We start from the raw sequence: 27,980 nt of genomic DNA on the forward strand, positions 1-27,980 counted from the left end.
CCCAACAGCTTTCAAGTGTGGCTCTTCTGTTTGCACTAATCGTTGCAGCCCACTCTCACTGTTTCAAACCTAATAAAATGAGGAAATGAAAATGAAAACTATCTCTGGTCTATGACTACCTTATCTGCTGTAGACTACAAGGGTAATCTGGCTTTTTAAAACAATAGATACTAGCTTACAGAGCCCCTTTTAATTAATGGAACAGGAGAACATCTCCCAGAGCACAGATGTTAACCCCTTCAAAGTAATGTCAGTACATTCAGCTTCTTGTGATGATGCACAGCTCTCCCAGAAAGCGTTAGACAGAATCATATCTGCTAAATACCAGGGCTCAGTTAAGCCTAAAGTATGGAAATAAATCCACATCTGTTTCAAACACTTCTCTGGTTACTGTTTTTTTGTTGTCCTTTAAAGCAGAAAATTGTTCATAGGACGTAGGCAATGGTTTTTGTTGAGCAACAGTGGTGCTAATAATAATATTTTTCTTCCATTGCATAAAATAACTGTCACAAAGGAAATCAAGATGATAATTCTTTTTCCATTTGGAAGCAATGGATTTTAATTCCGTTGAAAGAATTGGAGTAATCACAATCTTCTCCTCACAGAGGCTACAACGAAACTGAGATGGGGTCTATTATGTTGCAATCTTAATGCATTGCTTAGATGAAGCCGTAGTAGTATCACTAGCAACAAACACAAAAATTTTACACACTCTTTTGCATAGAATTATCTCAGAGATAAGAATTATCTAATATTCTCATCATTATACAGGGAATGTAGTAAACTGACGATGTCCGAAAAGCTATAAATATATTTTTCTTGAGTCAGTTTTGATGTTAAAACCTACAACCGGTGGGAGATCAGTGGACAGAAGTATCTACGCATTATACAGTGTAATACTCCATGCTTACATGCCTTGCTCCTAGAGTGAAACCCGGACACCTACATTAGTTGCTGAAGTCTCAGAAGGGAGATAAAAATTATTTGTGATGGGCAGGGGTAGCTCTTTCTGGATGTCTCAGGAAGGAATTCCAAAACCATGATTTCCCTGCCTGGAGATTCAGTGCCGAAGTCAATGCATTGATATCAATTTGAGCCTATCAATCATCTTCTTTCATGACTAGTTTTCAGTTGCACATTTTGTTGTTTTTTTCTGTTTTTTTTTTTTTTTTTTTTGGTGTTTGTTTTTTTTCTTGTGAACATTGTCAGACAGTTTCTTTTCCAAAGAATGACGTAGGACTTCTGTATTTCAAATGTGTCTTTTAGTATTTGTCCCCAATTCTGCATTTTTTGCCTGCTTTACATTAAAAAAATCATTAAAAATAAAAATAAAAAGGAATAACATGGGGAGCAGAGGCTATGAATTGGGAATCATTTCTAGCTACCATCAAAGTGCCTTAATTAATAGATCAATAGATTTATAAATATATAAATATATAGCACATTAGGGTCTTCTGAAAAAGACCAGCTCCTGCTCTGTGCTGGGACTGTGTCAAGGTGGTAGTTGAGGTGTAATAGGAGGCAGATGCAGACCCTTGGTCCTGCCCCTGGCTCTCTCAAAAGGAGGCAGAACTTTACCTCTGGATGAAAAGTGGCATCTGAGATGGATGGGCCCAAGTGTTGGGGACTTCGGGAGGCTATTCAAACCACCTGCTGCAGAGTGTTCTTCATTTTAATGTAAATTCTACTGCTTTGCCACCTTTAAAGTCCACCCATGTTATTCTGTAGAAGAAAATATTTAGATGTCTCAAGAGGAGTGTTATTTCCAGGTGACTACATAATTCAGGGACCCAAGGAAGAGCTGCACCATTGGTCATCTGTAACTGAAGATAGAACTAACGCCCACTAAAAAGGAATTTAAAATTAAAATAAATTCTCCTCTCCTCTTGTGCCAACCTATTGGTACAGCAGTGTGACCGTAACAGTCAGGAGTGGCACTTTTGAATCGCTTACTGCTTGTATATTACTACACTCTATGGTATTTCTTTTGTTTGGCATGTCATGTCAAAATGCTACATTTTCCTCCTCAAAAGCTTTTATAATTTTTTTTAATTTCTTTTTATTTATTTTTTTGTTTTGAATATTTTCCTCTGGGTCTTTATGAAAGAAAAAAAAAAAAAAAAGAAAAAAAGAAAAAACTAGTATTCCTAAAAAGAAGTTGCAAGCACAACAACTCAAGCACTCATGTAATATTTCATTACACATGGGCATAACCCTTTGTTCTGCTTATCTTTACATTCATTCCGCATATATCTTGTTTTGATGTTTTATTTTCTTCACACAAAACCATTTGCTGTAAGAAACAAGCTGTTCAATGTATTGTGTTCTACTGAGAGCTGTCTAATTTTGGGTTTGCCGTTTTACCAATTTAGTGCCCTTAGGAAGTATGATACATATCCATTAATTCATCATCTGTAAAAACTTGTGGAGGTACATCCTAGCCTTTCATTAGCGTTAATGATGCCCAACCCCTGAATGTACACTATGTCTCAGCACTACACAAGTTAGCTGAGTTCATGCCATAAACATCTTGTTTTCATGTCTGTAACACAGGCTAGTTCTCTTGGTGGATAGAAGCGGAGCACAGAATTGCAGATCTCTGATCACACTGTATACCTGAGAAGCTATTTCTAGTTCTTAAACTGAAGAGCTTTCTGAGGGTGCAGCATCTGCTGTTCTGCAAAGGAAAATGCAATAGAGATTGCTCCCTTTCCAAGCATGCCCCTACAATCTTGTTAATTTAACTGGTAGCAAGCACACTAGACTTGTTATTTTATTTGCTATACTACTGTCCTGAGATGAATATTCAGCATATTTTGCAGAGGGCTGTTAGTATGAGGCCAGGATTATCTTTCCAACTGAAATAGTATCTTGAAATTGTATGTGAAGATTGTTATTTCAAACATCCAGGGTAGACGAGACCTTCAGAAATTTTGAGTTGTGTGATATATTAAATCTGTAGATGTATTTTCCATTCCCTTCCCTTCACCTCATCTCCTTTTGTCTCTTCTTTTCTTACCCTTCAGCTACTTCCTCTTCCCCTACCCCTTTCCCTTCCCTTTTCTTTCAACCAAAGAGAACATTTCTTCTACTTATTACCAATCATATAGAGTCTCCCCTGATGAAGTAAAAAAAGTGCTGTAGGGTGAGTTCAGCACACACGTAACCAGTTACAGTATCCCCTATAACAGTGGGCAGGAATTTGATGTGACCAAATCACCGAGAGCTTATTTGGCACAACATTTGGTTGCATAATTCAGAACTTCTGCCTAGGGATTCTTTAATAAAATATTGATTCTACAGCGGCAACAAAACTTCTTCAGCTTGGTAAACATTGGCCTGATGAGAACTCAGAATACATTTTTCCTAATCCTCCTTTATCTCTGCAGAAATCACTTTCTGATTGAGGTTGAACTTGTGCTTTGGCAAGGCATGCAGTCTCTCATTAGGATCTGATTGCATGTGTATGATTGTCCAAAACGCACAGTAGGTGAAAGGTCAAGGATACAAAGGCTGCTGTTGTTTTTATTTCTTTCCCCCAGTGCACCCAGCATGTGGAAAATATTTATCAACCTTTTGTCTGTGTCCCTGAAGCATCACTCCTGATACATTTTTTTAGAGACCCGCAAGGAATCCTCTTTAATTTGGACCCATGCACCTTGGCAAGATGGCAGTGGCTCATGAAAGCTAAATCTCCATACTCCATTAGGTTTATGCTATGAGATGAGTGTAGCACATAACCTGAAATGCATTTAATTGCTTCAAATAGGGACGCTCTTTGGACAGAAGCTGCTGTTACTGAGGAGTAAAGATGCTGACTGACAGTCCCAGTGGCTAGTTTGGAACAGAACCCTGTGTAGCTAAAGGGTAAGAAAAGAAAATAAGAACACTTGATAGTTTGTGTGTCCGTGGTATCTACTTTGTTACTTGAACATCTATGGTTGCTTAGTAGACATGTTGAAGTCTCAGATGAAGCTGAGAAGCCACAGGAGCATTTGGCTTGATTTGGTCTTGTCCTATGAGCTACCTGAGGAACAGGAGCATCCGTGTGGGAGCAAATATAGGAGATATTTCTGTCTAAGGAAATGTACATTCTGCAGATACAGATGCATGTTCTACAATGTGTCCACACTGAATGCATTAAGAAGAAAGCCATCACCTTACTCTAACTAGGCTTGACCAAGGAGCTATATGTTAACTTATTCATCATACATGTAATTGTAACCAGATAGGCTTTATCTGTTTAACTGAAGTTCATTCATTTTCCAAATGGCAATTGTTCTTTTTTATATTATTTTTAGTTTTGTTCTTTTTTCTTTTTGAGGAGGTAAAATGTCACTTTTCATAGCAGTTCTCTGGTGAACTGGCAAACTCAATACAGACCTTAAGTGCCAAAAAAAAATTCCTTCTGTGTGCCAGTGAAAAAAACATTACTGCAACAATGCTTCCTTTTTGGGGGGATGTTTTAGGTGTTGTATCAAAAAGAGAGGCCGACATTTTGTAATCATAAATACAAATAATTCAAAATGAACAGAAATACTTTCAAAGACTTTTTTTTTCTTTCTGGTTTGTGTTCTCTGAACAGTTCCTGAAAATTGACTTTTAATAAGAAGACTCCAATGAGAAATCTGAACTACAGCTTTTTTTTTCCATGAAGAAAATATCCACTCCAGTTGGCTTTTCTGTGACGGCTGCCATTTTTCTTTTTCTTCTTTATTTCCTTCCTTTCTTTATATTTATGCTTTAAAGAACGAAGTGGGTTTTTATTTCATCTTAAAAAAATAACAGCAAAAAAAAATCACTGTTGCTTTGTTATTTATAATTATCTTTAGTCCTTCATTTCTGTTATGGATGCTTGTCCTATTTTCCTTGATGGATCTTATATGGACTATGAATGTGCTCAGACTTTGAAAGTAATGCTGCTTCTCTTTTCCTTTATTCAAGATGAAGACTCCAGCAGAAACTCTCTAATAGAGAAATCCAAGTGTTGCCGTGCTGGTAGCCAAAACATCTATTATTTCAAGTGGAAATACAGCCCTGCAGATTTTCCCCACAATTTCTTTCCACAAAATGATTTTGAAGCAAATTATAGTAATAAAAAAGCACACGTCAGTGAGCTGGTCCTGACTTAGCACATGGAAGACAAGATGTCACACATGTTAGTGGTGTAAGAAAACCTTGGTAGGGTTAGACTAAAGGGAGTACAGTTCTGCAAATAATAATGATTCCCACAGTGCGGTTCTAACGCACAGTCACACATCAAATAAATAAATAGGTTCCAAATCTTTAACTAATTGAAGCTAATTTGAAAGACAAAACTTTCTTCCAAAAGAAGATGGTCTGCAGCCCAAATTTTAGTCCCTGAAGGAAAAAATGATGTTTCCTTACTGCAGTTCTGTTTCTTAAAGCATCACTTTGATTTGCAGCTAGAAACCTGTGAGTACCTTTCACTGCAACAGCTGACAGGAATGGAATGCATTCAAGGTGACAACCTCCATTAGACGAATGTGAAGGGTTTGAATGCAGCTACAAAGTGTAACTTGCCATAAAATTCAAGCCAAAGCTCTTTAGCTGGCTGTTTTAAAATCTCATAACTGCTGTGGATCATACTCTTGAGACTGGGAGAGTTTGTAATGCACAGTAACTAGTGGGTTACGTGCTCCAAGGCAGCTCTTCCAAGTATGTGGGACCACAGCAGCCTGAATCTGGGATCTATCCCAGCATATGTGTCAGCTGCCCTCATAGTTGACGTGTCAGGGACCTGAAGCGAGCAGCAAGGTTTTAGAGCCTGAGCTAAAAGCCAAGGCTCTGCAGCTGGGGGCTTTAGCAACCTATAATCAGGGTAGATTGACAAGAGAGGAGGATTTACAATACATGCTTATTAGCCTTTAACCTAAGAACCTTGTGAAGGTCCACCTTTAGAAAAAATATTGTAAATGTTCACGTAGAGGATTTTTGAGCAATTATTATTTTCTTACAAAGTAATTTCTTAATAATGTAAACCTCTTTTTTCTTTACAATTCAAACTCACCTTAGCACAAACTATGCTGTTTCTTCACTGACAAAATGAATGGGCTTGAGTATGTCTTTTGGTGGTCACTGAAGGATTTTTTTTTAATCAGAGTGCAATGAGATGAGTGAGAATGAGTGAGATTATCAAACTGTATTATGCTAGAACATCTTGCTTTTACATAATCCATAAGGATTTTCATGCTCTGAATTTATCAGTTAGTAACTGTACTTTTCAGTGCTGTCGGAAAAAATTGTATAAAAATCCATACCAAGTACTTGGAACACACAACTAAATCCCTGCTCATATGATTCTGACCTTTCTTCCTCCTCTCTTTTTTATTCACAGAAAAAAGAGCTTATAATACTGAAATGTATAAGCTGTGTGCTGTATTTCTACAGAATAGAAACAGAATTGAAAGAATAGAAAAACCCAGGCGCCCTGGTGTATGGTACAGGTGGTAAATGCCACTTTTTTTTTCCATGGGAGACCTGCTTTTTTAATATCATTTCCCAATCTACAAATATGCAAACACCAGCTGGCAGGTACTTCAACCATAATTTATTTTTACAGGTCTACTTTTTGAATCAGATCTGAATTCTTGGTCATTAAAGTAACTGTTTACTTCCACTGAATATGATTTATGAAATTTCATTTTATTCAAAGGGATTTTCTACCTTCTTTTGGGAGACTTTGAGAGAAATCTTAGTAATTTAAGCCAAATAGCCACTGATTGATGTTCCTTGTTTTTATTTTCTCTTGGGTCACCTTAAGCAATTCCGGACAAAAGGAGTTAAATTCCTAATAACACTGCTCATTAGATGATCTCTCTTGGAGAAACATTTGTAATGTTTTCTGAATGATATCACTGTCATGTCTTGCTCTTGTGAAGGCATTACCTAAATCAGGTGGGCAATGAGATGCCACTCACCTATTCTGGAATACATAACCAGAAACTGGACAGGAGCCTCAGCTTTTCTGAATATGACTGCAGTTTATTGTTTTTCTTTCTGTTGTACTCCTTTTACTATTTACTGGAGCTGGTTTATCTATCAGAACAAACAATTTATGAGTATTCTGTCAAGCTGCTTGTGAGAGTCCTCTCATACTCCTCTAGATGTTATGGCGATGGGGTCTAGAAAATTAGCATTCCACCCATACATTTCTTCTTGTTTGGTCCTTCTTCTCTTTGGGATCCTTAATACAGGTTCTTTTTAGGCCTAAAAATTTATTTTGGTGCTGAGTACCTTCTGTTATCTTTACTGTAATTATTACTCCAACTGAAGTCAGAATTACGGCCCTATTCACAGCAAATTGAGCTTTCTCAATGTTGATGAAAGAGGTATTTCTTTCCACACTGGTACTCCTCTCTGTGTGCATCTCTTTATTTCTGGGTTATATTTGAGTGTGGCTTTATTGAAACACTGCCACAACTCTGGTAGTTTGGGATGAATCCATCCCCAGCTAGATGCATCTTTCCTTGGTTTTAGGTTTAACACACAGTGTAAACACATTTTGTATTTACATTGTGAGGCAAGTCTTGAACAACCGATCTGTTCTCATGTGGATAACACCTTTAAAACTGGTTACAATATTTGGAGAAGAGCTGAAGATATAAAAGAAAGCTGAGCTTTATATAGTTCCCTAAGTTGAAGACAAGCTCAGTAACAATGTTTAGTAATGAAGGCATTGTCAAATGCAATGAATCTTTTTTTTTTTTTTTTTTTTTTTTAATCAGTTAACTTTTGCTTTTAATTTGTCTGAAGTCAATAATTTCAGTTTTATGCATAGAGAACCATCAGCAGTTGGCACTACAAATATTTCAAGGGTAGGAGTTTGCTGGTTTGTTTGTTTGTTTTACAGAACATAAATACACATCTCAGCATATTAGTATTTCTTACAACAATCTGAGGAAATGCAGGTTTCTGTGTTTGGTGACTGAGTCAGCTGAAGTCACTCGCATAAAATCTAACATCAGAGATGCTCGGCTAAGGATTACATTTTTGCAGGAGTGAATAACAGGGACTTTGTTTTTTTTTTTTGATTCAGAATGAATTTATAATCTGTGCCAAACATGACTGCTTGTTCTTCTGACTACACTGCTCTTGGCCTATGCTGTCATTTTGTTGGTGCTTTCTTTCTTTCTTTTTTTTTTAATTTCTGTTCCTATTCGTCTGAACCAAAGGTCTCTGCACATGGTAAATATCTGCTTTTTGGCTGAAAAAAATTCACCCAATTCATTTCGTTTTTATGCACCTTAGATTCAATATGATTTTAGTACATAATATGCTTGTCTGTGCCTGTGCCAGAATGTGTACAGACTCACACATATATGCATGTACTCTCTAACCAGAGTATCCTGGTTTGAGCCTCAGTCTTTCTTATTTTTTGATTAATTTTTACTTTTTTATTTTTGGCAAAGGCATGGCATCTAGCTCTGAGATGACGGACGCAGAGTTAGGTTTGTAAGAAGTGAGACTTTCTGTGAGAATCTACAGAAACTGTGTCACCTGTAGTCACCTAGGAACCTAGTAACTGCCATTAACTATACATAGGCTAAACCTCACCTCTGTGGTTGTTCTCTGACCTTTTTTTTTTTTTTCTGTGGTAGCACTAAAAATAATTAATTGGGTTTTTTTTTTTTTTTCAATCTATGTGTTTGAGAAACATCGGTCTTGATTTAAAGAGTGAGTTTGGAATTTCTGAGCAGTGAGCGTAGTGTGACAGAAAAATTATGTCCCAAATATAAAGGTATCCAGACTTCTCCAACAGGCAGCAGACCACCTATGTGGCAGACTTGAGATTCCTCCAGAGCCACTAGCTGAACTTTCTGTGTGCGTGCCAAGGGAAAAACACTAAAAGAGTAGGTATTTTTTGCAAGTGCATATTAGGGTCTTCTGCTTGCTGCCCAAATTGGAGGAATGATGTCCAGCAAAAAAATGTTAATTGCATATCCCAGTGATGCTTGGGAAAATGCTGTTTAGAAAAAATTTGCTGTCAAAAGTTTTACTCTGTGAAGAGTTATGAAGTTGTGCACAATGTAATACTATGATAGCCTCTCAGCATTTGTACTTGTAATGGACTCCTGCCAAGTCTCTAAAACAGCAGGTGATTTTTTTTCCTCTTCTCTGTTTGTGTTTTTCTATTTGTGATTCAACTGCACTATTGGCACATGCAAAAGGCATTACAAAGGCAAAAAAGTAGGCTGTGATCTCCAAGTACATGATACTCTTGTGGAATTTGAAATGCATGTTTTGAGCTTTGGCATTAGCAGAAATGAAAGCGTAACTTTTTACATAAATTAAGCTTTCCCCCAGACTCCAAAACACATTTTACAGTCTATGCCAACTCACCTAAGGGCAAAGGGTTCCACAGTTCTTTGGAACTTGTCTAATTTTGATAAAAAGCTGTGTGTACCCCTTTTCTGTTCAGTGTGTGGCTGTTAAAACAGTATCTTGACCATCACGGTATAATTTATGGTAGGATGAAACATATGTAATATTTTGTAATGATATTAATCTACAAAAGAAAGACAATTTTATGTATACACCTGAAATACAGACTGTGTATAACAGCCAATAAACTTGGCTGATACTATTAAAAAGTAAAAACTATGCAGCATGCTAGATTTCATTTTCTTAGATAATTACAAATACCTACAAATACCTACTTATTGTAGTTATTAATGTGAAGACATGAATCGATCCAATTCAAATAGGAACCAGCTTGGAACCTTAGATGTTTCCTTGGACCAAAATTATTGTTTGTTAAGTTCAAAAAACGGTTTGGATAAAGAACCCATAATCTTTTTCCTAAAACTTTTAACTTGGTCTTCCCAACCCCAGGCATCCACTTGTCCACAGCATCTCAGCAGTGCACTGACGTCCCCCTCCTTTATGTGAAATCCATTGGGCTTTTCTCAGTTTCCTACTCACTGAAAACTTCTGTAGATTTTTCCATCTGACTGGAAATTTTCTGCATTTGTTGGGCAGCTCCCTTGCTTTTGGAGTACCTCACAGATGATAGATTTGGCAAAGTAACTATGAAGGCATAATCTTCCCTTACCCCATCTGCAGATAATGTTTTTTTTTGCCTTCTCTGATCAACCACATACTATTTTGTACTGTCTGCAAATGGGAAATCCCTGAGTACCCATGAAAGAAACTTTGAAGGAAATACTGAAATGGAGGAGTGGCAGGCAAGAGAAAGCAAGTCATGTTTCTGAAACCCTACTAAAATCCTCAATTGGATAACAGGAAAGGCAGGGGCAAAATGAGTCAATGAGTATCTTATTAACACTTGTTATAAGCTAAGAGGCCAGAGATCTACAAACTTAAAATCCTCTAGTAAATGGTATGCAACTCTATAGTTACTTACATTAGCACAGTGGAGATACGTAGGTCGCTTTGAAAGTAATTCCTCCTACTTATTTTCATGGAAACTACAACAGATTCAAAGAGCACAACAACACTATTTGATAAAGCAAATTCTAGCTCCAAAACATTATTTTTCAACAGTCACCATCAGTCACCATCAGCTATGCATTTTCACCCATAATGAACAAGAGCCTGCATGCTGTGCTCATACAAATCTGCATCAGCAGAGGTGACTCACTATTGTTATTGCCACTACTGAAACATATCAACCCCCCTCACAGTGCTGACATCCACTGTTAGGTCTCCGTGAATATTCAGCAAGCATCACTAATATCAGTGGGTATGATTTTTTCTGCACAGAGGATCTCAGTGATGCCTGTTTTCTTCATTTGCACTTCCATGTCAAATGCCATTTTATCAGGCTGCCCCTCTGCTGCCATTTGTCACATGGCAACAAAATGTAATGGAGTACTGCTGGGAAGAGTCAACCTCCACTGCCATACCACTAACATCCACCTTTGGTATTGTGGACCAACATAATGAAACAGGAGGCATTACTTTTGGAACAGCCCTTGTGTGTAATGTTCCCGGTCTGATGTGGCCCAAGGGAAATGACAGGTTATCTGGAAGCTGAGTAAACTGTGACCACAACTCAACACTCTTCATGGCATTCTAAGCTTTTGTCTCCCATCAGTACGTTTGCTTTAATTAGTATACAGTCCCAGATTTTAAAATGTACTGTACAGGTTGTTTTTTTTTTAATTCTTTCATTTTTCTTTTTTTCAATGCAAAGCGGTCATTGATAGAGTTAAATTAGGACTCAGTAAAGACGAAACCATGATCCTATGTACAGTATACAGAGTCTCTGTGTATGTGCATGCACATGTATACACATCCTTGTAGCAGTTCTCAGAATCTCTGAATGGTAACCGCTGGGTAATGTATCCATGTACTCCACCAACCACAGCTGAGGTTCTCACCAAGAAGCTCCTACCTGGTCTAGGAGGAGGGTTTTGGAAAGGTGGTATAAAGCTGACTTTGTTCCTGTGGTGACTGCTAGGCTGGTTCCTCAGTTTAAGTTAGAAGACCTCAAATAAACAGTGGCATAGTGATTTGGCAAAGACCTGTTGCTAGGAATGAAATAGGAATGATTGTCTAGTGTCCCACCAGAGCTTCTCTAGCCTTTCTCCGAATGCATGGCCTGCTGTGCTGGGCCCTCCAGCCCATGGGCCTCTGCTGTGTGGTATCCACATCCAGCAGTACATCCCTGGGAGCTGGGCTGTGTTGTGCCACTGTTTAGAGCTGTAACCTTGACTGCATGGAAAACAGTGTTAACTTCAAGACTCTTACAGCTGCCAATATGCCATCTAAGCTCTCCTTATACGTTTTCTTAATAGAAAAGCAACACATAATCTTTATTAATATTTTCTCATGTGACCACATGGAATAGGGAAGTACAGACCAGGAAGAGTTATCGGTTTAATGTTAGCCATCTAAAAGTTGGCTATCAAGTTCAACCTATCCATGCAGGCTTTACCTTTAGGTGGGAGAAAGAAGAAAGATATATGGAGCATATCTGAAGACAGGATGAAATCACCACATATTTGCTCCTAGGAAGCCTCAGTACCTAGAGTGGCGCCTACATTTTGGATGGTTAAAGCAAGAGTAATTCCTTTCTGGACATTTTCACAAGGTTCATGAAAAAGCCTCTGGAATCGGACCAGACTTCCCAAAACTAAAGGCTAGCAAAAAAAGCAAAAAGGCTAGATCCTGTATCCATCTTAAGGGCTGCTGTGCACACACAAACACAGATGCCCATATACATTTGGGGCACAAAAGGAAAAGGATTTTAATCCTTTGCAATTTCTGAGAAGTGCAGAACTGACTGAAGAAATAATAAAAAACATAAAGGACTTTAAATAAACCCTTTGTAAACTGTGGCCAGTGGGCATTTCATTTGTCAGTAATTTATTCTGAATTGTTGATCCATTCAGACCTTGCTGTAGTGACCTGCTTTCTGTAACTACAGCACACAGGATTAATATCCTCATGGACTCTCATGCATTTGGCAATATGCTCTTGCCCAATTTTTACTGCCCCCCTAAGGAAATAAGAGCACTGTGTATTCTAGGAAAAAAACACACTTTTGAAATATTCATATTTCCATGGTTGTGTGTGTCTGTTGTGTAAGTTTTCCTTGGTGGCAGGGAACAAAGTGCTCTTCTGTGGAGCAGGCTCTCCTGTCTCCTTCAGCAGACTCAGTGTCTGTACAGGGAATTCCTGTTCCTGGCCCAAACCCACAGGCCCTCAGTGCTGGAGGACAAGGTCGGCCATCTCACACTCTCTTTCTCTCAGTCTGATAGCTGATCTGCGTGCTGGAGAAATGGGCTCTGAAAGACAAAAAGAGGGGGGCTGAGGAGAAACAAGCATGTGTACTTCCAACTCACTCTGTGAACCTCAGCAACCATTTCCTTCCTAAAGCAACTTTGTTCAACTTCACAATAGTCCGGATAGGCTCCGATTTACTCTGCTCTTGATTTTAATAGATCAGTGGTACATGGCTGAGCTGCTTCACCAGCACGGTGACAGCATCGTAAGCCTCATTTCACACCTTCTGTCTTCCATCCTGCCCATGAGAGCATTTTTTCTTGTAGTGGCAGTGACTGAGCAACAGCAGCCAGCACTAAGCAGAAGGCTGCCTGCAGAGAGCTTCCTCTGTTTAGACGTTAGTCAAAGGACCCACACAGCATATTTCGTGGCTACTTATGGTCAGAGAGGTATGCATATTTTTTAAAAGTTTGCACTTTCAAGACAGGTAATTGTGTAACCTTAGCTGCACTCTTTTTTTTTTCTTTTTTTCTTTCCCCTAAGGCTGGAGTGGCACCTTGCATTCCAGATGGTGCCAAGGGCACCGTGTAGCTGTGCTGCTCCCCAACCAGCCGCAGTGCAGTCATGCCCTGTGTTCACTGGGGACAGCATGAGTCCATTCAGACTGCTTTTCCCAAGCTGGCTGCTCTCCCTTCTATGCACTGTATGGGAAACTGTAGGGTACAGTGTTTGAGGCTCCTTTATTATCCTCTGCAGCTATGCTTTCCATTGAGAACAAGGGTAATTATTCTATTTCTGTTGCAGTGTCAGGTACCACATGGTTTATGCATTTGTCTCTTAGAAAACATGTTTTGCTTTGATGTTTGCTTTTCTAATGGGACTAGTTTGCATAATACCTTCTGCTGCAAAAGAATGCTGAATCTACAGATGAGCTATCACTTCTCAAAATACTGATTGCTATCAGATGGCTTGCCGAAGGCCTTGGCTGTGGATGTGCATGCGTGTGTCTGTGCGTGTGTGCACAGTCGGGGGAGGGAGGGAGGGAGGGTAATTTCCTGTCTTTGACCAATTTTGACATAATGTATGAACTAAAAGAGCTGGATTCATCAGAACATTAAAACTACCTGCTTTTCCAAAGCGGCTTAGCAAGTTCTCTACCTGCAAAGGAATGGTTTAGTGTGAGTAGGAATGGTATGGCAGTGAATAGGGTGATGCAGTATTTGTGACAGCAATTTCTACAGCATGGTGACAGCATCTGTCACATTCTCTTTAGGTGCCTTTTACAGTGGAGTATCCTCAGTGCTCAACTTTGAAAGGGAGGACAGCTTAAGTCAAATAATTAAATAGTGCAAAACTATGTAGATCCAAAAGTCAGGACAGAATTTGCAGTGTGTTTCTTCCTTATTCCCAAATGCTACACCATGCTGACATGGACCTCCCCCTGGTGAAATCCCCTGTCTGCTGCCAGCTGACCTCATTGCTTTGTCAACCTCATTGCTTATGTCTGACTAACTCCTAGCAGGTAGTGGGTATGGAAAGGTAAAGGACTCCTTTTCTTCTCCCAAGAAGGAACCTCAATCAGAAGCCACCTCTTCTCCCAAAATGTTCCAACATAACCAGAGCAGAACATAAAGATTCCCTGCTGGCAGCAAGCTTCGAGAGTCAAATTTGAACATTTTTGCCTCAGAGTTTTGCTTGCTAAACTCTGGGGGCTTTTATTAAAATTCAGGGTCTGTTCTTTACAGAACATTGCTTGCTCCCAGTTTCCAGAACTTGTTCAAACCCCCAAAGATTCAGAGGTTTATTTCAAGTAAATATTCCCACATTCCAGTGCCATCTGAATGTATCTGTTTCCACATATCTTTGGACCAGAAATGGGGTTCAATCTCCAGAGAAGAAACTTTCTCACCAGATTTTTGGAACTTCTTGGCTTTAGTGAGTAAAAACTATTGGAAATACCATGAGAATGATAATAAATAAGAATAATTTGTGCTGACATAATGCCTTCCATCTGTAGATTTGAAAAAGTTTTATGAACATTAATGAATTAGTCGCCTTGCTACCCTGTGAGACAAAGATGTTTGTTGTTATCCTGGCTTTGCAAGAGAGATAATGAAGAGACTGCTAGGAATCTGAGGGCCCGATCCAGCATTCACTGGAGTCTATGGGAAAATTCCCAGTTACTTTACTGGAAGTTGTATCAGCCTGTCAGTGGACTACTTAAGGCCACACAGCAAGTAAGCAATGGTTTTGGGAACACAATCCAGAGTCACTGACTCCTTTTCCTGCACTGTGGCCACAGAACTATTTTGTTTCTCTCCAACTTTTGATTTCCTTCAGGTCTTTCATTACTCTACAGTCTGGATGAGGAACCTGAAGTTGAAAGGAACAATACAGAAGGTTCATTTATAGCATTTCAGTCCACAGCAGAGAGCTTGGCTCTGGTTTGGTCTGAGAGAGGAGTTTTAGAAGTGGCATCTAAACACCATTTCCCATAGTTATAGGCAGAAGGAGCCTAAAGACTATTAAAAATCAAGCTGTAAGTATGATATTGCTTCAACCTGGTTCATTTCCCCTTTTGCAAGCTCCCAATGAAGCAGAGGAGAACTAAAGCCTAGGTGGACCAGACCCTGCAAACAGGTCCTCTTCCCAAAGAGTATCCCTGCTCCATTGTACCCTGTCTCCACCAGGCTCTAGCCACAGATCAAAGCCACACCTGATGCTGCCAGGAGATACCTGCCTCACTCAGGGCACCAGCCCAGCTGCTCTCTGACCCCAAGGCGGTCTTAGCATTCTCCACCACACTGAAGCCCTCATCACCTCTCCCTGCCTGCCTGCTGGTCTCTTTTAGGCTGAGTTCTACTATGCTTTTGGTTGGTTTTTTTTTTTTTTTTAATCTTCTTGCAGCTGGGTTGCTTTCCACCTGCTCCATTCTTTGTCATTATAAACCATGTGGCAGATGCATGTAGATGCATGCATATGAAATGCAGATGGGCGGAAGCTGAAGTCAGCACTGAGCAATGTAACCCAACTTTTCTAAGTGTGATGGTGTCAATAAGAACAGAATAACAAGCAAGATTGCTGGTTAGTGGGAAATCACACTTTTTAAATAATTTAGGAGATTTCTGGGGCTCTGAGCTCGCAATATGAGGCAGATCCTCCTGGGGCTGGTGCTTGCACAGGGCTGTGATATGGCATTGACTGAGACCCACTCCAGGACAAGGCAGTGGGAGACCTAACCTACACCTAGCAAAAGTATGTAAAAGTAAAGCACTTGCATTCAGTTGAAACTAGAGAATTTCTGATCTGTTTCCATGGTGAAAGTTCATAACACGGTATTTTAATGAATGAAATCTAAAAAGAAAAAAAAAAAGAAAAAAAAAGTGCAGCTAAAGTTTTTATTTGAAACTGTGAGCTAAAGGCAGAGGTAATGGAATAACCCTGGAGACTCCTTATAATTGAATTCATAACAGTCTGTGTAGCTGTTTTTTGAAGGATTGTAACAAAATCACACTACCCATAGGGCAAGTACTTACACAGACTCCACAGTAGTCCCTTTCTCAGGCGCTTCATACAAGGGAAAGTTGTTCAAGAGTGAGCTGTGTTGCTCAGCAACACTGTGTATTTAATTTTTTTTTTTCTTTTTCAACATTTCATAGCTCATGGGATTTTAGGTACTAGAGCTAATTTATAAGAAGGCTCCACTGTAGTTTTCTGAAGTTTATTTAACTGTATGAAAAGATTTCCAAACAAATTATGTAATCTACAAGATATGTATGTTATTTGTGTGCTGCTTTTCTGGTATTTCTACTGAAGTGCCATTGGATAGGGCTTGAAGCTGAACTGAGATATCATCTGTTCATTCACTGATTGAAATAATTCTTTGGGTGATTTTACTTCTCACTGTGCTGTCTACTGGGAGATAAGAAGAATCCTTTTTGCCCATTAGTTATCTTTATATGTTTTATACAGAACAAATAATAAACTGATTAAAGAAATGTTCAGATGAATGAGCTCTATGTGAATCTAAGAGAAGATTGCAGTTACAAGAATGCAATCTGATTACACAATCAGGACACAATTTATCCATCCCCCCCTCATCCCCCCCATATAAATTAATAAGATGGTCGAACACCAAATCTTTTCCTTCTCTTATATATCATGTTTCTGGAATTAGAAGATTTATATGGAGGTGTATATGCTTGTGTTCAACTTGAAGGCACAGGAAAATTAATTCTCAAGGGAATGAGCCCTGATGATACCTTTTCTTGAGAGTGACCATTAAGAAGAACAAATAAAGTCTAAGAAAGGTTCGTGGCTGCATATCGGTAAGTCAAATTTTCTCCACCCAGCTCCCACTGCTCCTGGAAAGCTTCCACACCTTCTGGCCTCGTTACCCATGTTCCTAGTTTCCTCATTACTTGTTCTCATCTACTGCTGGGCAAATCCTGCAAAACAGTATTCATAACATCTGTTCAAAGACAGCCCACACTCTAACTGGCACGCTGCTTTAATGTGCTCTCTGTGAATAGGGGGACAAGCAAATATTTGTTCACAAAAATGCTGTTGAAAGAGAAACTTCCATTGGTAACCACTGAAATCGGTAATTGACTGGGGGCAAGGGGAAGTGATGCAAAAAGGAAGGTGGGTTGGTACGGTCACTTTGAAAGCACTTTGTGAGTTTGACATTTAGGAAGTAAAGCCATTGTTACCTGATATCTTATGCTTAGTCAAATCCCTAAATCCTCCCTGTAGGAAGCAAATCCTGTCCCAGAGGAAAGTCTGAGAGCAGTCTGTGGGTGGAAATAAATAGCAATAAACTATCTGGTGAATAACTGAGAGAAACAAATGACTCCGTACTAACACAGGCCTTTCCATGGATTACAAGTGGAGTTGGAGACTGGATGAGATGCAGTTTGGCACAGAGTGCACTCACTCTTCTTCCTATCACTTAGAGGAGTCTCGGTGCACACTCAGCTGTGAGCTGGCCAGTATTTTGGTCAAATGACCTCGTGGCCCTTGCCTAGGGCCTCTGACATGTGATAAATTGAAGGAAGCTATGGTAGTGGCAGGGAGAGTAATTTGGAGCAGGAGGCGGCCATTGCAATGTGGGGAGAGCTTAAACTGTGCTGTTTTAGTGGGATCTTATGATATGGCTAGCATTTATGAAAAAGGAGTGTCAGCTACTTGAAAACAAGAAGGGTTATCCTTAGTAACTGTGTATTTGCATTTCAAAGTGGTAATTATAGCCATGTGTATACACAATTAAATTGGCTGTGCAGAGTGAAAATAAACAAATAATCAGTGCTATTAGCCAAGCCCTAATGAACATTTTTTGTTATAACATAAAGTAATATGTGTTCTTTGAAAGACCAACAGAGTGAAATATTCCTGTTGGAGATTCTCCAGCTTTACACAAACAAGTTTAAAAATTACAGCTGTGAAACAATTTGATACTGATATGTCCTTTTAAACATCCAGCAATCGTACCTGGCCAGCTATCCTGACGCAAGCCTTTTCATTCTCGTTGGTAATACATTCAGCAAGTTCCTCTGAACTCCAGGCAATCAGACACATAGATGGCATACCTAAGGCTTGCTCCAGCAGGCTCCATTGACGTTTGCACTGTTGGAAGCCATTCTAACACAGCTATTTATGAATATGTAACATGCAAACTGGAGCTTGCCCAAGAACTGCTCCAGTTTTAATGACTCTGCTTCTGTTTGCACACAGGCACGGCAAGCTCTGTCTCTGTAGGTGAGCTAAGCAGATCTAGGAAACATTAGCCATTTCAACTTTGGGCTTTGGTGACAGGAATTGTACGCAAGCTGCTGTTTCTTGCAAACATTCCTCACATTTTTGACACACAAGAGGGTGGATACATGTTGTGTAAGAGCTTTTTAACCTTAGCATTAAACTGGTCAAGTGACAAAACACTGAAAGAAAACTAGTGCGTTCAAATGATGTTGGCCAATTCTTATCTCACATACCAAATAACCACTCTATTTACTGTGACTAGTCCTGAGAAAGGAAAAAAAAGAAAAAAAGAAAGAAAGCTCTTTTAGAAAAAAAAAGTCTTTGTAAAGCCCTGTCTTCACTGTGTCTTACTGCCTGAGGACAGCAGCTACAGCACACATGCCTGAAAGGATAGTCTCAAGACAATTAAGTGTAGCTGAGACTCTGTGTCCATTCAGACTGTGCCTTCAGAACTGAGAAGAGATTTTTGTGCAGAATGTGTTTTCTTCACAAGCTGAGTCCCGATTTTAAGTTAAAATCTAGTAATTAGACAATTTTGCCCTCTCTCAAAAAACGTTTTTCAGGGAGGTTCCCTACACCCTCAGTTCTCTTCCTGTGTCTTCTTTTGGTGTTCGATGTTGAGTTCAAATATGTTCCAAACTTGTTTGCTAAACCTCATCATTCTCTTACATTCTCAGCATGCTATTGTACTGCTTAATCCTTGGTGGTAATCTGCCTTTTCAGATCAGTGCCTGCCTGGTATTATCAGAGAGATCAAAAAGAGTTTTCAGCTGGCTAAAGGCATCACTTAATGCACTAGGGATATCTGGACCTGCATCTACCTATGTGTCTGCAGTTTTAAAAATGAGAAAATCCCTTTGGAATAAAATAGTATAATGTAGATCAGATTGGTAGCTAAGCTGTGTGCTTAGCAAATGCAAAAAATAAAAAAAGTGGAAAATAATTAATCTTATTACTTTCTAGACAACACTTTATTCAAGCCCGCCAGTTAGTATTCCCATTTCCAAATCCAGGTCCTTACAGAATCTCAGGAGATGGAACATAACCAGAAGGTGTGATGGGCAAGGTATGAATTTTCTGTTGTCTTTGAAAAAAAAAAAAAAAAAAGCTGTTGAAACTATTTTTTCAATTCACATCAAAATATGACTTCATTCCCCACTCACCACTCCCATCTCCATGCTTTGCATGTAAGTCTAGAAAGGTTTTGGTTTTCCCTATCATTTGGAAAAATAAGAAACATTTTTCACAAGCCTTGCCAACCCCCTTTCCTCTGCTAAATTATTGTGTTTGTTTAAAAAGATACCTAGAACTTCTTTGACCAACCCTACTTGTTATGAACTGAAGAAGATTGTTCTTGTTTTTGATGTTATCATCACAATTCCTAAGCAGCTCTGAGAAAAACTGATAGTAACTGCTCACTGGGATAGAATTCAAAGAGTTTAACTTTGATGTATGGTCTTGGAAATCTTACACAAATCTGAACTTCATGTAGACTACAATTCCAAAATGATGTTTTTCTGTCCCTAACCTTAGGTTTGGCTGCAGAGATGTTCTGATTTTGCATGCCGTTATGTCAGGTAAAGTCAGATAAGGGTTGGAGTTTCATTGTACAGGGAATTAAACTTCATGCACATTCAAGGCAATAATCAACTTTTGGACCACAAATGAGTCCTGAAATCAGTAGCAGCTTCTATAGTGACTATGATTGTTGGCTACATATGCTCCCCACTATCAGGAGATTATACCTGCAGTAGATGCATCTCACAACAGCACTGCTGGGATTCCTGGTGGGTGTCCATTAGCACACTTGACCCAGACAGTACAATAGTGATCTGGATAATGCCTATGAAAGCTTTTCCAAGTGTCTCCTTCTGCTACTCCTACAGCCATTCTTCCTTTTGAAGCTCTAAATGAGAGGCACCATCTCTCCCCTATGCGTTTAGGCTGTGCAATGCTCTTGGCAGCAAGCTCATACAGTTGGGAAGTGTGACTGACACAGAAGGACTGCCACTGCCTTAAAGGTTTAGCAGTCTAAAATTCCTAATAAAGTGGGTCTCCTATATAAATAGAATGTACTGGAGGGATAAAAACTATTTGCTAAGCCCTCTACTCGTCTTGTTACAGGACAAGCTCCTGCAATCTAGTGACCAAAGTAGAAGTTCAGCCTGCATTTCTGGGGTCAGGATTTATACTTAGAATAGAAAATCTGCAGAAGGGCAAACAGTGTATAGCCCATGTCTGATGTTAAAGCTTGATTATTTCTAAGAGCACCATACTATCTCCTCCTCTTCACTGAAGTAACTTTAAAAATGGCTGCTGCTATGGAAGGACCCACTGAACAAAACCCAGAAAAACTGGTGTGTAATGAATGCAAAACAGGGCTTATCCATGAGTGTGGTTCCATTGTCTTTCAGGGTCTGTCAGGATGATACACTTTGCAGCCAGCACTTGCTGCTCATACTGTGGTACAACCTGTTTGTGAGTTACATGTATATTCTTGCACAGAGTCTGTGAACGTGCATTGAACTCCTGTGCCTTTTCATCTCCTGTGCAGGGTACTTGTAGTGTTGTTCTCATTTTCTAATCAATTGCACTTGTTGCCTGGAGGCCTTTAGCTTCTTCTTGCTACTCTGAGCTGGTTGTCATGCCTATTTCTAGACACCCAGCATTACTGTACTCAGTAAAAGATGCATCTAAGAAGTCCTTTTCCTTCCCTCACAGGCTGTTGTGTTGGGTGAGAGTGAGCTGTCCTACTCTTCCCTCTTACTGCAATAATGGTGACCTGCTAAAATGCTGCAAAAGGGATGCAAATTCATATATATACATAAATATATGTATATGCAAATATACCTGAATTTCTTATATATGCTAGGATTACTCAGCAACTAGTGTAATTTAGATTGAAATATCACTTTATTTTCCAGTTATTTTTGACATGACATTTTCAAGTCAAAATCAAGACAAAGCAAAATTAAATCTTCCCATAATGGTGATATCACAGCTAACAAAAGAAAAGAAATGGAATGTTGAGACTGTTATGGCAGGAATAGAGAGGATTCATTGTCTGAAGAATCTAGTTATGAGACATCTTTCAAAGTAAAGTACTCTAGTCTAGGATTGCCTGTGACTTTGTAAACAGGACAAGAGTCTCAGTAGAGCTAGCTTGATTTGTTTTCACCAGAAGCAGATTTAAGCATAATTGTTCCAGACAAAAATAGTAAAGAGATCATTAAATAGGATGTTTCTTTAAGCATTGTGCTTGCTGCATTAAGAGAATTTCTTTATGTTAATAATTTTTTTTTTTTTTTTTTTTTTGTGGCATGAGAATTATATCACAATTACAGGATACAGTTACCAGAATATTTTCCCAGTACCTCTAAGAGGAGGAAAATTATTATTTTATTTGGCCTCTGTCTGGTTCTAAATGTTCTTCTGAATCCTGTGCATTCACAGCACTAAGGTCCCTGCAAGGAGGCAGAAAAGGAATATTTACTGCTGTAGATTGTATGAGACAAAAAGGACAGAAGTACAGAGTGGAAATATGTGCCCCAGCCTTGATATGTGTTTGTGTAAAAGTTAGATGTAATGTGACTATGAAGTAGAGATTCTTTTAAGTTGGTGTTGCAGCCATGACAATCACGCAGAAGGTTGGCCTGGATTCCTCTTGCATCTCCTACTTCAGGGGTGTTTTGTATATACTTTAGAAGGAAACTAAAAATGATATTGAACACGGCCAAGCAATGAATAGTGATGCATGGGACTAGGACCGATTTATTCAACTGAAGACTTGTGTTTGAAAGTCTTCTACAATCAAACTGAAGTGTCTTGAATTTATATATTAGACTTTAAATTCCTGAAATGTTCCATTCCTGAAAAATATTTGCTATATGTCTTTTTTGCCATTCTTCGTGAACACAAAATCAAGTCCTTAATTTTTTTATGTTCTACAGTGTCTTCCCCTAGAGTAGTCAAAGGTCAGTAGAAAAGACACTGATATTGTAGATATCAAATTTTTGTTCCAGTGAAAGATGAGTTTGTACATAGAATAAAACAATTTTAACGTTCCAGATAGTGCTCATGTGGCACAGCTCATATGGCAGACATAATAATTATGTGGGTTATAAGAAACATAGGTCCTAGACCATGTTCTAAAGCAGGTGGAACTGAAATATGAACTCAAGTTTTCCTGCACTCATAGTAAGTAACCTAACCTAATGGGCAGCCTGGATCATTGTTTTCACAGTACCTCCCTGCTATTTGTTTGTCTCTCTTTCTCCCTCTCTCTCCCATTGCCTTTTTTATTTTGAAAAATTTCCAACAGGCTCTACTTTAATGTTCAGTAGCTGGACTATTCAGATTCAAGATGAAACTGGAAAAATAGTCTGTGCGACTGCCATATACATATCATAGACTCAGAGAATCACAGAATGTCCTGGGTTGAAAAGGACTTCAAAGATCATCTAGTTTCAACCCCCCTGCTGCGGGCAGGGTTGACAACCACTCGACCAGGCTGCCCAGAGCCACATCCAACCTTGCCTTGAATGCCTCCAGGGACGGAGCAAATGTGATTGTTGCTTTACTAAATGTACAGTGTTTCATACACCTGGAGATACACTAAGACTCACCAAGCTACTACAAAATCATCTGTACATTGAAACAGCTCTCATTTGTTTCTATAGCACTATACTAAACAGCATGTTTGCTTTTTTATTTTGGAAATTGAGGCAAAAATGAGATAATGATAAAAGGACCAAGTTTCAAAAGTTGTCGAAGATTTATCTATCTCCTTTTCAGTAGATTATACTACAAATAAGTTAGTAGCATCATTGTAAACCATTTCATTATTCTCATTCTGCTCCTGGAATGAAGTATTATAACCTTGGTGGGGTGGTGGCCTTTAAGTTATGAAAATTTCTGAGAAATACTGCTGGATTTCATAGAATAGATTTCAATGTTACAACCTCTCATAGAAAAAGCTATGAAAAATGAAGTGAAATAATTAAGTCAGATCTCTTTGAAGCAAATGATCACTATTATATTTTAGCCTCTAGTTTGTTCAGGTGAGTGAACAGACTCTGATATCACAAAACAGGCCATTTTCCATCTTTCACTGTGCCAAGGAATAGGAGTTTGCTTCCTTGAAAAGCAGAAGTAAAAATCAGGTGAACGGCTGTGAAGAGGAGAGCTGGAAGGCCTGATGTTCTGGGAGTTGCACGAGGTCCCACATGATGTCCAACAGTTCTGCAGACTGGATTTGGCCAATTGCCACTCTGGGAAAAACTGTTGAGTTGAAATCTGAGGAAATACTTTCAACAGACTCTTCCTGCCTGTGTACTGTTATTGCTAACAGTCATGAGAACCAGAAGCCAGTCATGAGATTTCTGATAGGCTTAGAGCAGAGAGGATGAGAAAGGTATCCCATCATCTGTCATTCGTCTCTGCCAGATGTGTGCTACTCCCAGCTAGAAGTGATTTCAACGTATGACTCACGGTGTGCCATTTCATTCTGTACTCAGTGCAAGGTTTCTCAAGTCTGCCAACTTTCCCTGTGACCAATATATGTGTGTGATTCCCACCTATTTCTTCCCTAATTAGTAGTTTTAATTATGAATGTCCCATGACTCTATGAGTTCCACCCATTTATGAATGTCAGAACAAAAATCTTAACCCTCAGACATTGTTAGCATTTGAACTAAATATAGAGCTGAGGAAAAAAAATGATGGAAGGGCTCAGAGAATTTCACTTTTCTCAATTCCTGTAGGAGGGATTCAGCTTCCTATCCAAACAGTCTACACAAACACAAGAAAAATAAATGAAAAGTTAACAGCATCTGGCAGTACAACTGAGATAGTCATGTGCCTTGAGTAACAGTGGTCATATGAGAAGAGAGAATGAATATTGAATTGTCAAATAGGGAGTGTTTGCCTAAAATTAATCACATAATCATAGATTAAAACAAACAAACAAACAAAATACAGGTGTAAAATATTCAATTTATAAATGTGAAATTAGACAAGCGACAAGACTAAAGAAAAGTGACCAGTGTTCAGACATGCATATCTAGCTTGGTCTGTTTCTAGGCTGGGGCAAAATCTACAACTGGTTGTGTTTTCCCTTTTGTTGATTATTTTTCAGAGAACATTTCAAATTTTAATGACAATGTAAACAACTTAAAATTCCAGACTGAGAAACAGAGAATTAATTTGAAGTGGTGTATCACAATGTTTGTGTGTGTTCTATGCCTGAGTTTTTTGCTGTACACTAGATTTCTTAACAGCATGCATCCCAGAAGTGTAATCAAAGGATCTCTTCCTAATTGTCCGTGTTGGAGTCCTTGGTCATAATACCTTGCAATTGAAAACTGAAAATTATTGCTGAATGGTTCTTCTGTCTAGTCACTTGGAAGATGAGGTTTTCTGAAGGTGGGAGAAACTTCAGATATAAAAAAAACCTTGCTTAATCATGAACTCCAGTATTCTGTTAGAATATATTTTAGATGGAAAATTTTCGACTAGCTTTAGCTAAATTCTATTTCTGTGCTGGCAAAAGCCCTCATAAGAATGAAGAGAATGTACATTAAGCAATAGGCCCAACCGTTACATAAAAGAGTCTTGTAATGGGTTAAATTAACTTTAAATTTTGCTTGCCAATTGGAAGGTATAATAAAACATATCCCCAAACCAAAGGAGAACCAGCAGTGCTAATTTTAGGGTTACCAGCTGTTTATATTTGGTGATGCCTGTCATTACAGAACAATTTCTGTGTCTGTGGCTAGAGACTCTAGTGCCAGACTGAAGGGTAATAGAGAGAGGAGCAGTGAAGACTGGTTAACCTTTCCTTTGTGGCAATTAGATTATCCACTCATTGGCATTATGCAGTTAATGGACACTGGCCATTGTCATAGCCACTTGGCTAAAACTGGTCCCCTAACCAGGTTTCTACTTGTGTGAGCAAGACTGAAATCTTACGAGGGCTCTGTGTGTAATCCTGTGAGATTCAAAAGGGAGACAAAGAGGCAGAGAGGAAAGGGGAGAAAATGAAATTTGGATGAACCACATATATAATTGAGTAACTCAGTATGTGAGTTGCTTTTTGATTTTCATTGGCTTTTTTAATGCCTAAGTGAGCCAGATATGTTGCCAGATATCATGTCATCTGGTACTTCTGTGGTATTCCCACAAGCTGGGAAACAAAGTCTCATGAGAAAGCCAAATGTTATATTTTGTTAGTGCTATAAAACACCAGAATGTGGCAAAGCTATGAAGAAAGCATAAAATCATAAGCTCTCCTGTCTTTTCATGGTTATTGTCTTCTCTGACAGTGCACATTTCTCAGAGGCTTCTAGTATAAGCCTTTCAAGGGACATTTGCAAAAGCCCTCATATCAGTTCATTCTGGCACAGTTTATACTATGCCTTTGCTAAGAAAGTGTGTTGCTCCAGTCTCCAGATTTTTCAGAGGTACTGTGATTTCACAAAGCTTCTATCCCCCAGTAAAATCCTTATGAGGTTCTTGCATTTTGTGCAAATAACTGGTTCATCCTAAAAGTTGCAGAAGAGTCACCATGAGCTAGTAGGGCATTTCCTGGGCAGACATCTACCTTGTTGTTTTTCTATGCCAAAGATGATAGCTTTTGCTCTAGCTATAAGTATGCTTTAAAGTTTTTAAAACTGCCTGAGGACTTGATTGCCCTTGTTGTTGCTGTGACAGGAGCATCACAAATCATAGAATGGCCAGGGTTGGAAGGCACCTCAAGAATCATCAAGCTCCAAACCCCCTGCCACATGCAGGGACACCAACCTCCACATTTAATACTAGACCAGGCTGCCCAGGGCCCCATCCAACCTGGCCTTGAACACCTCCAAGGACGGGGCATCCACAATCTCTCTGGGCAGCCTGTTCCAGCACCTCACCACTCTCTCTGTAAAGAACTTCCCCCTGACATCCAACCTAAATCTTCCCTCCCTCAACTTAAAACCATTTCCCCTTGTCCTGCAGTTATCAACCCTTTCAAAGAGTTGATTTCCCTCCTGTCTGTAGGCTCCCTTTAGGTACTGAAAGGCTGCAATGAGGTCACCCCGCAGCCTTCTTTTCTCCAGGCTGAAAAACCCAGCTCCCTCATCCTGTCTTTGTAGGGGAGGTGCTCCAGTCCCCTGATCATCTTCGTGGCCCTCCTCTGGACCCTCTCCAACAGCTCCCTGTCTTTCTTGTACTGGGGGCTCCAGACCTGGACACAGTTCTGCAGATGGGGCCTCACAAAAGCAGAGTAGACGGGGACAATCACCTGCCTGTCCCTGCTGGCCAGCACTGTTTTGATGGAGCCCACATTCACTTTCCAAGCTGCAGGAGCACACTACTGGTTCATGTTAAGCTTTTCATCCATCAAGACCCCCAGGTCCACAGGGCTGCTCTCAAGGACCGCTCCTTCCAGACTGTATGGATTCCTGGGATTCCACCAGCCCAAGTGCAAAACCTTGCACTTTGCTGTGTTAATCCTCATTAGTTCACCCAGGCCCACCTTTCTAGCCTGTTGAGGTCCCTCTGAATGGCATCCCTTCCTTCCAGTGTGTCAACTGCACCACTCAGCTTGGTGTCATCAAGCATGGAGAACTGTTGCTCAACATGTGAGTTCTAACATGCTTACCAATACAGAATATAGGTGCATTCCAAAGAAACTGGGGTTTACACAGACAAAACCCATGCACAGGATGGAGGAGCGAAGAAGATCCCTGTTTCATAGCCAGAGAATTGATTTAGAAAAAAACTGAATGATTTACCTCCAGTTTTTCAGAATACGTCACCAGAACTCTAAGAAAAATCTTGGAGTGTACATCATGAGAAGTAGATTTATGGTGATTTATGAGAGTTTGGAAATGGAAATTTATCCTTAATTGATGTTTTGATTACTCTTTAAACCACACCCAGAAATATATACTGACTGTTGCTGAGAATGTATTGTAAGAGTTGTAAGCAAACACTGATTCACCCAAGTCAGTGAAATTCCCTATATTGCAAAGAATTTGGCTATAATGAATTTTCTTATCAAGTAAGAAGGGGAATAAGAAACTTGCAGCTGTCGTTTTCATTGTTAATTTTCAAGATACTTGAGCAGGAGAATCTCAAGCTTCCTTCAATGCAGAAAAATGTCAATGTCCGCACAAACATGCAAAGATAAATATTGCTACTCTGTTCTCAGAAAATGTAGCTGAAGTCTCTATTCTGTATGCTGTGCAGAGGCTGGCAGCAAGCATTAGAAGACTACTACTCAGCCACCAGCAACTTTTCCTGAACAGTTGCACATTTGTAGCAGACTGAGTTAGCCCTTTTAGGGTCTATGCTACACTGATGGACTGACAGAAAATGTTGCTTGTCATGTGCTTATTTCAGGTTGATTTCTGCTCCTTCCATGAGTGAACAAGACGTTGGGTTTCTTTAAGCCCAAAGAAAAGAAAGTGATTTATGTAAGTTTGTGAGGAAAGTCTATAGCAGACAACTAGGAATAGACTTAT

Source organism: Tympanuchus pallidicinctus, unplaced genomic scaffold, assembly GCF_026119805.1.
Source record: "Tympanuchus pallidicinctus isolate F22 unplaced genomic scaffold, pur_lepc_1.0 scaffold5, whole genome shotgun sequence".
NCBI classification, from domain to species: Eukaryota; Metazoa; Chordata; class Aves; order Galliformes; family Phasianidae; genus Tympanuchus; species Tympanuchus pallidicinctus.